This window comes from Balaenoptera physalus, assembly GCF_965194825.1.
Source record: "Balaenoptera physalus genome assembly, chromosome: 15".
In the NCBI taxonomy this organism is placed as follows: Eukaryota; Metazoa; Chordata; class Mammalia; order Artiodactyla; family Balaenopteridae; genus Balaenoptera; species Balaenoptera physalus.
Genome location: NC_138894.1, coordinates 82,916,044 through 82,931,768, shown reverse-complemented (window position 1 = coordinate 82,931,768; position 15,725 = coordinate 82,916,044). Strand labels below are relative to the sequence as shown.

Genomic DNA, 15,725 nt, shown 5'->3' with positions numbered 1-15,725 from the left:
TCAGGAGCGCCCCGCCCCCGGCCCGCGGTGCGTGGGCAGAGCCTCGCCTACCTCCAGAGCCACCTTCCCAGCTGGCCGCGGTTCCGGCGTTGCAGCTCAGCAGCTCCAAGGTTCCCGGGTGGTGGGGGCCGAGCGCACTCCTTTGCGCCCCGGCCCAGGATACTGAGGCTCTGCCCGGGAGAGTGGCGGGAGGGGCGGCAGTTGGTTGTCGACTGTGGGCGACGGTCTGCAGCGCCCTCTGGGAGTGGACACCGAGCGCCCTCCAGGTGCGTGGGACTCCCAGATCCGGTCAGGAACACTTCGAGGCTGTGCGGGGCCCCGAGGTGATGGGGTCTTAAACGGATGGACCCTTCCCTGGCTGCGGATGGGGCTGTCAGCGCCCCCCATCCCTCCCCCCAGCACAGGTTCCCACATGCGCTCGCCTTCTGCCAGTATTGGGAACGCGGGGCCTTACTTTAAACAGCTGGACACGCTCAGGAGGGGCTGTTAAAAAATGAAAAATTTAAGAATCTCCGGTCACCTCCGCCTGCCAAGGCGGGGTGGGGAATTAAGAAAGGACTTTTCGGTGTCTCTATAGAAAGCAGTTCCCTCTCTCTTCATCCTCCGAGCTAAAAGGAAAAATAAACGGCTTTGTGTCCAGGTGATCTCTGGCCTGCAGGTCTGAGAAGCACCACTGAGGTTCCTGCTCCTTCATGATTCCCGGAGAGGCCCCAGACCTCAGTCTTTCCATCACCAATCTGGAACCTCTGTGCAAAAAGACTATGGAAGACCTGTGGGTGTAGTGCAAAAGGCCCCGAAAGAAAGGGGTGGGGGGAGACTTCCCTGGCGGTCCAGTGGCTAAGACTCCATGCTTCCACTGCAGGGAAAGAAAAGGGGAAGAACCGGCGGAGCCCTGCCGGCAATCTGGTAGGCAGGAGAGATGGTGCCAAATGACCTTGGACCTGGAGACCAAAGATGGCGTCTTCCCCACCCGCCCTCCGCAGGCAGAGGACAAGGCCCGCCCGGTTGGCCGGAACTAGGAACCAAAAAGCCTCCTGAGGCGTCTTGGCCTCTTGGGCAGTCTCCCGTGTTTCTCTTTAAACGGATTAAACGTTCCTGGGTTTTGCAAGTAGGGACAATTGGCTGCGGGCCCCTGGATTCTTCTCCACCCACCCTGCAGGTTTGCGGTGAGCTAAGCAACTTCCTGCGTCCCCATCTTATCCGCTCCTCCATCAGGCCACTAAAAAGTGATGCCCCCCCCCCACCCCCAAACAGCACTCAGCCCTGGTTTTGCCTCTGCTCCTGTATACTTGTCTGACCTCAGGCAGCTCTCCCTTCCGGGGTCTCAGTGTCCCCGGATCTGTCTATGAGGGACGACAGATCCTCATCCGGGTTCTTGAGGCCTGATGCAGGGTCTCTTAGTGCCTCGGTTTCAAGGATCGTCCAACAGCTTGGCACCAGGCAGGGCTCCTTCAAGGAGCTCAGGGGGTCCTGGTGGGGTAAAATGCCCTTTAAGTAGAAGACCATGAAAAAAAAAAGAAGACCATGAGTGTGTCTGCCAGGGGGTGGCTCATGCTCTGAAGTCGGCTCTCTAGCCCTTTCAACCCAATATGGAGGAAAAGTAGGTACGTTTGAGATCTTGCCTTTCTCTAATGCACAAAATAAAGAAAATTGAGGTCAGGGAGCATTTGATGGAGTCTTTTTATATTATAAAAATGACCAGTTCACTGTTTCTTTCAAACTGAGTAAATTTGCCCCAGATCAATGTATATTTCTTTGGACAGATTAGGAAGAGGAGGGGACTCAAGGAGGACACTTAAACAGAGAAAGGAAGTAGAGGGTCAGGGCTTGCCTTGACCCAGCTGATTCCCGGCCTGCTTGCTTCTCCTCCCAACCCAAATTCTGCAAGAAAATCTTCCTCCCAGAAGCTCTCTCAGAGTCCCATAGTACCCAGGACATGTGCCTCCTCAGATTCCCAATGACCCCTTGGAATGCCCCAGGGACGTCAGCCCATATGCACTGCTGTGGTCACCCTGTCTGCACTCTCACCAGTCCCTTCCTTAGGATTCCCCCAGACCTTCACAGATCTGACAACTAAAGGGTTAATGTCTGGCTGAGCAGAGGGCCTCTAGCCTCCCATCTGGAGGCACTAAGGCAAGGCCTCCTCCTGATTTGTGTTCCTAATACGGAGTATTAAATATTTTTAATATCCCTGTTGAGTCACTAACTGCCTTCAATGTTGCTTCCTTCTCCCATGAGAGCAAAGAAGTTCCTGGAAGGCAGGGCCAGTGTCTCCTCCCCTCATTTCTGTCGTTCTTCCCACGTACACACACGGCTTCCTTCTGGGAGAAAGGCTTGCTGTTGCCACTGGGGTGGCAGCTGGAGGAGAGAAGGTAGGAAGAGGCCGGCAGCTGGAGGAGAGAGGGTAGGAAGAGGCCGGCAGCTGTGTGTGTGGGCGGGGGGAGGGTGAACCTTGGGCACGGGGGCTGCCCTTTGAGGCATTAGGCACCTACATTGGCACAAGCATTCTCTGGGCAAGTTGACATCTATCAAAACTTAAAATGCACTTATCCATTAACTCAGGAATTCTGCTTCAGTGAATTCACTCTTCATAAGTATTTTCACCAGTGCCCAAAGAGGCATGTCTAAATGTTCACTGATAAAGGAACAGTGAAATAAATGTGGGTATTCCCACACCATGGAATACTATACAACACTTTCTTAAATTAAGAAAATGGTACAGAACATTTTTCAAAACCTATTTTTAGGTAAAAAATGCGATGCAAAGAATGATCTATATGTAGTATAGCCAACATTTTCTTAAAACAAAAACGTGAGTAAACATAGACTGCATATGTATATAGTAAAAAAGGTCTAGGGAAGGAAAATGGGATGGGGAAAGCAAAGGAGAACTTTAAAATTTTCTCAGCATTATTAAGTGTTTATAATTAGAATATATATATTACTGATCTAATTTTTTAAATTAGAAGTTATTTACTCAATCAGTGAAGATGCTTTCAACCTCAACTAATAGCTTCCACTCAAGTCGCTTGAATAATAGGACATTTATTGCATGTACCTATACCTGTATTACCCACTCAACAGCCAAAAACTCCACAACGCTGGAACTTAAGCCCCTCCTACCCTTCGGCTCCGCCTTCTCCTCTGTGGCTCCACCTTCAAGATGGTGGCAGAATGGCAGCATTACAGCCACGCCCAGAACCGAGGCCACCTTCTCCTAGTGTTTTTCTTAGGAGTAAGGAAATAGTTCCTGAAGTTCACTCCCCGCCACACACACACTTCTTTTCCCATCTCACTGACCTGAAGTGTGTCCCATGCCTTCATGAAGCCAGCACTAGCAAGGGGAGCTTGAATACCGGTGTGGGTGTAGCTTAACCTTCTAGGGGCTTTGATTTGGGGGAGCCAATGCCACATCCACTAAATATTTCGAGTTCTTAAAGAGTATCAGACGCATGTAAAGGCATTCTTCCAGACGATACGTTTTCAGAGTAACTTCTTCCCATTATGAAGCATTTTAAAATACCGTTAATCGTTTTACTGTGAACCATTTCAAACATATAATAAAAAATAAGGTTCCCTTATATGTGGAATCTAAAAAAATGGTACAAATGAACTTATTTACAAAACAGAAATAGAGTCACAGATGCAGAAAACAAACTTATGGTTGCCAAAGGGGGAGAAGGGTGAGGAGGGATAAATTGGGAGATTGTGATTGACATATACTCACTACTATATATGGAATAGATAACTAATAAGGACCTACTGTATAACACAGGGAATTCTACTCAATACTCTGTAATGACCTATATGGGAAAAGTATCTAAAAAAGAATGGATACATGTATATGTACAACTGATTCACTTTGCTGTACAGCAGAAACTAACACAACATTGTAAATCAACTCTACTCCAATAAAAATTTTTAAAAAAGAAAAATAATAATGTTCCTCAGAAAATTAAAAATAGAATTACCATATGATCTAGAAATTTCACTTCCGGATGTATAGCCAAAAGAATTAAAAGCAGGGACTAGAACAGATATTTGTACACCCATGTTCATGGCAGCATTATTCCCAATAGCCAAAAGGTGGAAGCAACCCAAGTGCCCACTGACAGATGTATGGATAAATAAAAGGTGGTATATAAGTACAATGGAATATTACTCAGCCCTAAAAGGGAAGGAACATGCCATAACACTGATGAACATGCTATAACACTGATGAACCTGGAAGATTTTCTGCTCAGTTAAATAAGCCAGTCACAAAAGGACAAATACCGTATGATGCCACTTACATGAGGTTCCTGGGGTAGTCAGACTCATAGAGACAGAAAGTAGAGTAGTGGTTGCCAGGGGTTGGAGAGAGGGGAGAATGAGGCATTATTGTTGTTGTATTTTGGGTTTTTTTCTTGGCCATACCGTGCAGCATGTGGGATCTTAGTTCCCTGAACAGGGATCAAACCCATGCCCCCTGCGGTGGAAGCACGGAGTCTTAACCACTGGACCGCCAGGGAAGTCCCCATTTTAACCATTTTAAGTGTACAGTTCAGTGGCATTTAGCACATTCACATTGTTGTGCAACCATCACCATCTATCTACAGTATAGATCTTCTTTCATCTCCCCAAAATGAAACTCCATATCTGTTAAACAATAATGCCTTGGACTACCCTGGTGGTCCAGTGGTTAAGACTCTGAGCTTCCCTGGGACGAAGTGAGAGAGTGGCATGGACATATATACACTACCAAATGTAAAATAGATAGCTAGTGGGAAGCAGCCACATAGCACAGGGAGATCAGCTCGGTGCTTTGTGACCACCTAGAGGGGTGGGATAGGGAGGGTGGGAGGGAGACACAAGAGGGAAGGGGATATGGGGATATATGTATACGTACAGCTGATTCACTTTGTTATACAGCAGAAATTAACACAACATTGTAAAGCAATTATACTCCAATAAAGATGTTTAAAAAAAAGAAAGACTCCACGCTTCCACTGCAGGGGGCACGGGGTTTCATCCCTTGTAGGGAACTGAAATCCCGCACCGCCAAAAAAAAAAAAAAAAAAAGTTAATATGGTAAATTTTGTTATGTATATTTTACAGTAAAAAAGAATACAAAAAAAGAACCTTCAATTGCAATCCTGAAAAAAGAATACTATAATGAACACCTGTACAATAATAATATGATGATGAACACCCAGTTTGTCAAATCTTCACATGATGTCTTTTTCTTTTTTTATGAAACGAAACATCATAGATTCGACTGAGTCTTCTCAATTTATATTTTGAAATGTATCCATGTTGAGACATGTGGTGCTGGGTGATTTATCTTAATTGCTGTATTATAATTCTTTGCATGCATATGCCACAATTTATTCATCCATGGACATGTGGTTGTTTCCAGTTTTTCAAAATTACACACAGTGCTGCAGTCAATTCTTTTTTTTTCACATCTTTATTGGAGTATAATTGCTTTACAATGTTGTGTTAATTTCTGCTGTATAACAAAGTGAATCAGCTGTACGTATACATATATCCCCATATCCCCTCCCTCTTGTGTCTCCCTCCCACCATCCCTATCCCACCCCTCTAGGTGGTCACAAAGCACCGAGCTGATCTCCCTGTGCTATGCGGCTGCTTCCCACTAGCTATCTATTTTACATTTGGTAGTGTATATATGTCCATGCCACTCTCTCACTTCGTCCCAGCTTACCCTTCTCCCTCCCCGTGTCCTCAAGTCCATTCTCTACGTCTGCATCTTTATTCCTGTCTGCAGTCAATTCTTGTACCTTTCTCCTTGAGTGCATGTGAGGTTTTCTCTAGAAGTAGATAGAGCTCCTGGGCTATAGGTATAAATATCTTTGGTTTTCTTAGGAATTGCTCTAAGCAATTTCTCTAAACAAATCTCTAAAGCTCTCCAAAGGGCTTACAGCAATTTACACTCCCAGCAGCAGTTATGAGAGTTCCCATTTTTCTACATTCTACGTGACTTGACACTTATCGGACCTTTTGTACTGTGCCAATCTGATGCATGTAAGATGATACCTCATCACCATTTTGATTTTGAATGGCTCTCTTGCTGTGAAGCATTTTGCTGAGGCCTTTTGTTGCTGACTGGACAGATGCTACTTGTTGCTTCCCACATCTGTTTTACTCCGCTTTTCCAGTAAAAGAGCCCCTAAATTTCAGCTGGGCTCACGGCCCCTTGTGATAAAAACTACCTTTCCCAGCATCTCTTACAACTAGGTGTAGCCACGTGATTAGTGTTTTGCTGATTAGACGTGAACAGAAGTGGCGCACTTTCAGGGAAGTGTCAAAGGGAGGAGGCATGCCCTTCTCCTTCCCTTTTCCCTTTCCTTTTGGCTGGCATGCAGATATGATGGCTGCAGCTGGAGCAGTTATCTTGGACCACGAAGTGAACTTGGGAACCAAAGCATGCATGGCAGAAGAACAGGTTAGAAGGAGCATGGGTCCCTGACCCATGAAGCACCACGCCAACCCTGGACTGCCCACCCAAACATACTCATGATGGAGAAATAGACTTCTGCTTTGCTTCAGACACTGTTATCCTGTATTTTCTATCCCTCACCAGCTAATCCAATCTAACCATATACTGATCAATTCAGTCTTCTACACAGGACCCAAGGGAGTGTGGGAGGACAGTTGTCCCTGGGGAGGACGGAGAGAGGAACGGCTCTGAGGATGCCACCAATACGCCCCTATAGGAGGAAACCCAGCCAGTTTCCTGGTCTTGGACTGTGCGTTAAATTCTGGATTTGACTTGAGTCACCTAACAACATCCGTCCCCAAAAGAAGTATAGACAAGAAATATCTTGTTGGAGTGAGGGGGTTCTTTCAGAGTCTGAAGGGTGTGCAGACCCTTTGCTTCTCTTGGGGACTGCTCCTGGGGACCGCTCTCGCAGGGTGGCAGGCAGGCACGGCCCCGACCTCCACGGAGGCTCAGCATGTAGCCCCTCACCCAAGCCTGCTGTGGTGCTGGGCTTGAATCCACTGGGAGACAGGAAGAATAAAAGCCGTGGGACAGTTTTGTTTCTTCTAAGCAACTAATGTACTTGTTCTCATAGAAAGTGAGAAAGATGTAACTGCATGTGTTCTGTTTTTACTGAAACAGACCAACGGGTGATTGGGTTATTACCAGTGTACTGGACTGGACATCCTGCTTCTCTGGTACCATCCTCACACCCTGCCTCACCCCCCATGCTACCTGCCCACTTCTGATGTATAGTTTCCCTCGCCTTCTTTTTTTTGGTGGGGGGATGAAGTAGGAAATAATAGCTTTATCGCTTTCCCACAGCAGGCTAATGCCCTCAAAACTGTGTGTCCTGACCTGGAGGGGGTAGTGAGGAATTTTATAGTAATGGTTCAAAGAAGACGTGATCAGCTCGTGGACATTCTTCTGATTGGTTACCTTCCGTGGTGAGGTAAGTGGGAGTCAACATCATCAAGCCTTCTGGTTCCAACCGGTCTGGGGTCTACATGCTTGTGGGCAGCATACAGTTAACTTCTCCCACCTGGTGATGGTTTCAGTATCTGCAAAACAGCTCAAAGATATTATGTATATCTCTTGATGGGGAATCCCTCGCCTTCTAAGGTGCCTGTAATATTTGATAGAATATCATCAGCAGGGGAGAGAATAAGTACATCCTATGTAAATATCATTAGAATTTACCTGTCCAAATCAGAGTATTACTTTCCCAAAGTGGTCCCCTCCGGAGACCGTGCTTATCTCCTGATGCAGTTGCTACCCATCCCATCATCACCCCAGGGAGGAGTAGGACTCTTTGTCTATGAGAATGACTTTTTTTTTCTTTTTGAGGAGAGTGGAGTGTAGTAGTTCATGCACTTGATAAATGTGTCCAAAGTAGCAGTGTTGCCCAACTCCCCGGAAATGCCATCCCCAGTGCCTTCCAGGTAAACAGTGTCCCTTGGGATTGTGCCCTAGGGATTCACATCCCATAGCACCTGGCCCGAATGGTGGCCCTGGAATTGGGCAGTGCAGCACTGCGACAGGTGAAAGAGTACCTGCTGGAATCAGCCCCCAAATAAGGTTCTCAAGTTTGAGGAAGTCATAGTTTTGGGGAAGAAACAGATATAGACAATCATTATAAAACAAAGAAGAACAACGTGTCATATCAGCCTGTTTATTGATAGCTGGAGGGAACAATTGATTCAGAAGGCAGCAAAAGGTTTCCTGAAAGTTTCACGGATGGGGGTTGGGAAAGCCATTAGTACCTGTCCTTAGATGAAAAGAGGGTTTTGCAGTGTATTAGTTTCCTGTGGCTGGTGTAACAAATTACTACAAATTTGGCTGCTTAAAATAACACATATTTATTCTCTTACAGTTCTGGAAGCCAGAAGCCCAAGATCAGTTTCACTGGGCTGAAATCAAGGTATCGGCAGGATTGCACTCGCTCTGGAGGCTCTAGGGGTGAATGTGTTCCTTACCTCTTCCAGCTGGTGGTTGCCAGCATTGCTTGGCCTGTGTCCACCTCACTCCAATCTACAAGGCTCTCTCTGCTCTGTCTTAAAGGCTCTCTCTGCTCTGTCTTAACATCGCCTTCTCATCTGTGTGCAGTAAAATCTCCCTCTGCTTCCCTCTTTTAAGGATACAGGTGGTTGATTGCCTTTAGGGCCCACCTGGATAATCTAGGATACGCTCCCCATCTCAAAATGCTTAACTGAATCACATCTGCAAATCTGCAAAAGACCCTTCTCTCAGATTTTGTTTGTTTGTTTGTTTGTTTGGTTATGTAAAGTAATATTCACAGGTTCCGGGGATTAGGACATGGCTATTTGGGGGCCATTATTCAGCCAACTACAGAGAGAGGACTTCCCGACCTGGTTCCAGGTGGGGAACCCAGCAAAGAACAGCCAGGGAAGCGAGAAAGAGCTTCAGAGTGTTCTGGAACTGGAAGGAGTCTGGACTGGCCAAAGCACAGGCCCCCCGGAGAGCTGGGTCAGAGGTCAGAGGGAGACAGTTTCCACTACCTGGGCCACACCCAGGCCAGAGGAGCCACCGAGCAGAGGAGGGACTCAATCAGGGTCGTGTGTTACAAAGATCCTGTGACCACTGCATGGAGGACTGGCTGCAGGGGAGACTTCTGGATGGGACACAGGGAAAGGCAGCAGAGGGAGAGGGGACACGCCTGCCTAGAGAGGGTGGCATTGAAGATGGAGGAGAGGGCAGGATGGAAAACTACGGAGGAGGTAGAATGTGATGAAGCTCGGAGATGGATGGCGGGGAGGAAGTGTGAGATTCTGAAAATCAGCAGTGGCATTTTTCCACCTGGTTTATGTAAATAGCGCGCGTCAGCGTGTGAAGTGGCCACCAGGGCTGGGGCAGCGCCAGCACTGAAGTCAGGCAGCGAAGCCCCCTGTGGCTCGTGACGCAGTTCTGGGCTGCCTCGGGAGCCACCTTTGCTGGGACAGGAAGCTCTCCTCAGGCAGCTGTGCCAATACCAGCCGTGCCCGCCCAGCTACAGACAGTCAGATTATTCCTGAGCCATTCCTGGGGGGGACCGCTTGCTCCTGGCCCACGCCAGCCCATCCCCACTCGGCCATCATCAGTGACCTGGTGTCTGCGAAGCCGCCTGGCTCTCTGACTCAGCCGCGGGTTGGGAAGGGGCGCTGATACTGCCTGGTGGAGGGCCAGGGAGCAGGGGAGCTGAAGGCCAAGTCCATCCCACCCTCCCCCTCCCTCCCAGCTAACAATTTCCTCTGAAAAATTCTTAGCACTACTTTAGCTGTGTGACCTTGAGCAAGTAATTTAACCTCTCTGTGCTTTAATTTGCTCCTCTGTGCATTGGGGAAATGCTAGCATCTACCTTGGAGAGTTGGGAGGATTAAATGAGGTAAGCTCTGTGAGGGGGCGGGCAGGGTGCCTAGCACACACACAAGGGCTCCCTGCATGTTGGTGATGCTGAAGATGTGACAGTGGGACTGGGAGAAACAGATAGACTGGAGTTTGAACTTCAGCTTTACAGCCTGAGCCCTATGTGACCTGCGGCAAGTTCCTTAAGTATTCTGAACTCCAGCTGTTGTGAAGTTGAATGAGAAAATGCACATACGACCGTTAGCACCTTACCCGGTTCCAGGCCAGGTAAATAGAAATAATTTTTAGAGAAGTTAAGCATTCTAAAGCCCCCCAGGGGAGACCCCGAGGTGGGCTCTGAAGAGATTCCTGAACTCACAGCAGTTGGGCTGTAGAAGACATGGTGTTATGTGGGTGCAGGTACCTGTGTGTACACACGTGTGCACATCTGCACACACACGTGAGCCTCACGTCCAGCCCCAGGATACATACGCAGATTCACTCCACAGATAGTGACTTCGAATTCCATCTGTCGACTGAAAAAAAATGCACAACCTAAGAGTTGTGAGTTATGTGTTTTTTTTATTTCATAACCATAAACTTAACTTTGCAATTCAGCTAAACTTGGAGGGGAGTAAGGAAAATATGGAACCCAAAGAGGTGCAATGGGAGCACAAAGATTATAGGATATTTCGAGCAGATGGGGTGAAGGGGTGCTCTCCTGAGCTGCAGAAGGAATGTTCTGGTGGTTAAGATAAAACACAAGTCAAATCCATTATTAGATTTGTCCACAGTCAGCAATGTGATCTTCTTGCTGGTCTTGCCATTCCTGGACCCAAAGCGCTCCATGGCTTCCACAATATTCATGCCCTCTTTCACCTTGCCAAAGACCACATGCTTGCCATCCAACCACTTAGTCTTGGCAGTGCAGATGAAAAACTGGGAACCATTTGTGTTGGGGCCAGCATTTGCCATGGACAAGATGCCAGGACCGTATGCTTCAGGAGGAAATTCTCATCATCAAATTTCTCCCCATAGATGGACTTGCCACCAGTGCCATTATGACGTATGAAGTCACCACCCTGGCACATAAATCCCGGAATTATTCCGTGAAAGCAGGAACCTTTATAACCAAAGCCTTTCTCCCCAGTGCTCAGAGCACGAAAGTTTTCTGCTGTCTTTGGAAATTTGTCTGCAAACAGCTCGAAGGAGACGCGGCCCAAGGGCTGGCCGTCGACGACGATGTCAAAAAACACGTTAGGGTTGACCATGGTTGGGCAGCGAGGGAGGTTCCGGGGTGGCGGCGTCTGCAAAGCCGTGAGTTATGTTTTATTCGGCAGACTTACTGAGGACTTAAGCCCAGGATACACCTCTCAGATAGCTCTGAGAGACAGTTCCAAGGGGGTAAGGGAGGAGACAGGATATATAAGAGTTCCTGCTGAAGAAAACAAAAAAACAAACATGTTGTTGGACTTCAAAAGATTACTGCCAATCATAAAAAACCAGACATCTCAAGTTAATGCTTTTAGTGCTTTTCCATGTATGAGAAGATGCAAGAGTCTGGGCTCATTGAAATTGTTCCTTTGATATGCATCTTAACTACCTAGGGTTAGTATCCTGTTTTTCTGAATTCCCTTCAGGGTACACCATGGGGAGGGTGGGGGAGTGGCTCCCGTGGCTGATGGCTTGGTGGCCGTAACATCCTTTGTTTACTGAAATGGCAGGTGACATTCTCTGTCCACACTTTACAGAGACTGTATTAGGCAGAGGTTGCAAACTGATAGCTTCTAGGGCTGCATTTGGCCTGTAAAAGTGTTTTGCCCTCACAATGTTTTACTTTTTGGGGGGGGAGAGGTGGCACGACACACGGCTTTCAGGATCTTAGTTCCCTGATCAGGGATTGAACCTGGGCCCCTGCAGTGAAAGCGCCGAGTCCTAACCACTGGACCGCCAGGGAATTCCCACCCTCACAGTCTTTTAAAGGAGATTTCCATAAGTGATTACACATAAGAATCCAGATTTCTGCTTTCCTAGAAGAATGAGAAGAGCTAGTAACAACGGACCCACATCCCTTCACGGCAAAGACCAAGGACCAGCTGAAGCCTCGAGTCGTGAGGTGTGTGCATTTCCAGCTCATCCACCAGCTGCTGGGCCTTGCGGGGGTCTGAGTTCCAGACTCTGGCATCAGATTGGATTTGAACTCTGGCCCTGCCTCCCTGGACAAATCATACAACCTCTCTAAGCCTCAGTTTCTTCATCTGTAGAATGGGTATAATAATTGTACCTTCGTCATGCATTGTGATGAGGGTGAAATGAAATACTATATGTAAAGCACTTAGCACCTGGCCCTTAGGAAGCATGCTATACTTTCCACCTATTGCTGTTATTATTGCTTCTGGTACCAGCCCATGATTTTGGGATCAAAGCTGATCTCTATGAAGACTGGGAGGAAACTTCCTTAATTTGGATAGCTTGTTTTCCCTGGTCTCACCCCTGCCGGTTGATAATCCCTGGGGACCGCACTGTAGGAACCAGAACTCTCTCCCCAGACCTGATGTTTCCACACGTGTACGTGTTGACCACCTGATACTGTCCCCCCACGTTGCCCAGACTTTTTAGGCCTAATCAGGAAAAACACTTATTGTTGACGCAGAACCCCTGTGAGTTCTCATGGGGTACCATATTTGTTTATCTCCCTATCCTCCTCTTGGAATCCCGTGGTATGGAATGTTGGTGAAGCTGAAAAGAAATTCCTTTAAGTGAATATCAGGACTAAGCTGTGGGGTCAGTGGAGGAGGAGATGATGCTTGCTCTCTGAGACAGATGGACATGCAGGCAGACAGACACTTATTCAGGATACTCGGCCCAATAGGAGCCAGGCAGTGAGGCCAGGCGAGTTCAGAGGAGGCCCCTGAGATGGTGGGAGCTTCTAATGACAAGTAGGCCTTGTCTCTGCAGAGCAGAAAGGGAAGGGCCCTCCAGGCAGAGGACACAGAGTGAGCAAAGTGGGAGGGGCTGGAAAGCGCCTTGTTTTACTGGAAACCAGATCACTGGGCTTATGCTGGGAAGGTGCAGTGGGCTGGGGTCGTGGAGGGCTGTGAACGCCAACGCTGGGTGGTGGTCCTGCACCCGCAGGTGGTGGAGAGCCCTCTGATGAGAAGGCAATTTCCCCACACTTCTCCTGGCCTGAGGGGGAGCGTCTGGGCCACCCTCCAGTCCTCCAGACGAGCCCTCTTTGGGGAGGAGACAGGCTAGGAGTGAGAGCCTGAACTTCCTGCCAAAGGGTCTCTTAATTTACCCATCTTGTTGATCCATTCAATCGCTCAGTTATTCATTCATCAAACCCTTCCTTAGAAAATGGGCTTTATTGTTATTTTTAAAGTTTGCTGGTCATAATGAATTCAAACAGTGTCAAAGCAAACAACAAAACTTGAAAAGTTCCTTTAGCCCACTCCTCGAGGTAACCACTGTTAAAAGTTTGTTATGGATCCTTCCAGATTTTTTCCTATGTATACACAGTTGCATGTGTGTGTTAATATTTAGGTTAACAGTATATATTGGGCCTATTTCCAAGTCAACATATATAGATCGATCCCATTTTTTAAAAATACAAGTAACCCAAGTATATATTCAGGCTATCAAAAATTCAAACAAATTCAAATGCTACGAGAAGGGTGGGGTTTATTCAGACCTTTTCCTCTGCATTTACACACATAAATGGTACTTATACAAACATCTGCAACTCGCCTTTTTGACTTAACATGTCTTAGAAATGTCAGTATCTATAACCAGACTCAGTCTTGTGGCGATTCCCTGGTTTGGCTCTATGTTGCTCTTTAACCATCTCCCTTCTGATGGGTGTTGTTGTTAAGACTCTGCTATCAAAAAATGCTGCCGAATATCCTCACATGGGCTTCTTCATGCAGGGAATAAACCTTCCTAGGATGGCAGTGGATGGGCTGCATGGAAGGAGATTCTGAGAACTCTGTTGAATTGGTCCCCCTGCAGGCTGGGCTTCTGCATTCCTTCCCAGGGCTGTTAAAATGGCATTGAACACCTGTCCTGACCCAGGTCCTGGCACAGCTCTTGGCAGGGATACAGTCTTAGGGTCCTATGATGGGGTGATTCAGGAGCCATGGGGGCCCAGAACTGAACAGGGAAGGCTTCCCAAGAGTAGAGTTTTGCTGGGCAGAGCAGCAAGCGGGAAGGTCTGCTCCAGGTGGACGAGGGCTTGCCTGCCAGGCCTGGAAGAGCCAGGGCCATCCGTGCCCTGGTGAGTACCGCTGTCCTCTTAGTGTTCAGGGCCACGGAGGAGGGAAGGGGCAGAGGTGGAGCCAAGCTAGGGAGTGTGAATGTCACCGAGGACGGTCACAGAGGGGCATAAGCAGAGACGCTTCATCCCCCTTTCTCCCCCACCCACGCCTTTCACGCCCAAGCACACGGTCAAGGCCGACCCAGGAGAGTGGGAAGGGAAAGAGGCAGGGAACTCCCGTCTGCTAAGATCCTACAATGAAGCAGGCCCTGTGTGAAGAGGGGTTTTCTTTTGTCCCCCCTCCCTCCTTCCTTCTTTCCTGCCTTCCTTCCTTTCTTTTGTCTAATTAATAGACTTTTTATGAGCAGTTTTAGGTTTACAGAAAAATTGAGGAGAGAGTACAGAGAGTTCCCATATACAAGCCCCCCATAGTTTCCCCATTACTAACACCCTGCATTACTGGGCGGGGGGGTTACATCTGTTACAATTGATGAACCAATATTGATACATTATTATTAACTAAAGTTCACAGTTTACATTAGGATTCATTCTTGGTGTTGTACATTCTACGAGTTCTGACGAATATATACGGTCATGTACCCACCATTATAATATCACACAGGGTAGTTTCGCTGCCCTAAAAATCCCCTCTGGTCCACGTATTCATCTCTCCCCACCACCCAACCCCTAGTAAACCCTGGTCTTCTTACTGTCTCCATAGATTGACCTTTTCTAGAATGTCATATTGTTGGAATCACACGGCACGTAGCCTTTTTTTCTTTTTCATAGCAGCATTATTTACAATAGCCAAGACATGGAAGCAACCTAAATGTCCATCGACAGATGAATGGACAAAGAAGATGTGGTACATATATACAATGGAATATTACTCAGACACTGAAAAGCATGAAATAATGCCATTTGCAGCAACATGGATGGACCTAGAGATTATCATACTAAGTGAAGTCAGACAAACATCATGATAACGCTCATACGTGGAATCTTAAAAAAGAATACAAATGAACTTATTTACAAAACAGAAACAGACTCACAGACATAGAAAACAAACTTATGGTTACCAAAGGGGAACGGGGGATAGAGGGATAAATTAGGAATTTGGGATTAACAGACATACATTACTGTATATAAAATGGATAAACAACAAAGGCCTAATGTATAGCACAGGGAACTATAGTCAATATCTTGTAATAATCTATAATGGAAAAGAATATGAAAAAGAATAACTGAGTCAGTCACTTTGCTGTACACCTGAAACATTGTAAATCAACTGTACTTCAATTTTTAAAAAATTAAAAATAAAATTAAAAAAAAATTTTTTAATTTGTGGTAGAACCATAAGGGATTTCTTTGTGAAATAAGGTGATCAGACACCTTATCTGATCTTCCCACTTATTCTATAATAAATGTCATAAATGAACAAAGGGATGGATGAATGAATGATGTCCATCATGATGGATTTGGCCAATGCTTGGAGAAATGTGTACATCGAGATTGTTCTTTGGCGGGTAACTCCAGGCCTAGACCCTTTCGCCACTCAACAACACCCAAATGAAGGCAAATATTCTCTTCCTTGTTGGAAAAGACCAGAACCCACCCCCAAGCCCACCCTAGGACAACCTGTGCACT

At 46.9% G+C, this 15,725-nt stretch overlaps 1 long non-coding RNA gene and 1 pseudogene across 2 annotated transcripts; one reads left to right on the top strand and one right to left on the bottom strand.

The window, feature by feature from the left end:
- Positions 1-51: 51 nt before the first annotated feature.
- On the top strand, positions 52-4,973 carry LOC309644393. Its single transcript, XR_014254401.1, has 2 exons — positions 52-266; positions 863-4,973. It is a non-coding gene; the product is annotated as an uncharacterized lncRNA (long non-coding RNA).
- Positions 4,974-10,544: 5,571 nt separating this feature from the next.
- On the bottom strand, positions 10,545-11,118 carry LOC309644392 (peptidyl-prolyl cis-trans isomerase A pseudogene; annotated as a pseudogene). The gene has a single exon. The product of its transcript is annotated as a peptidyl-prolyl cis-trans isomerase A pseudogene (transcript).
- Between the last annotated feature and the right edge of the window lie 4,607 nt (positions 11,119-15,725).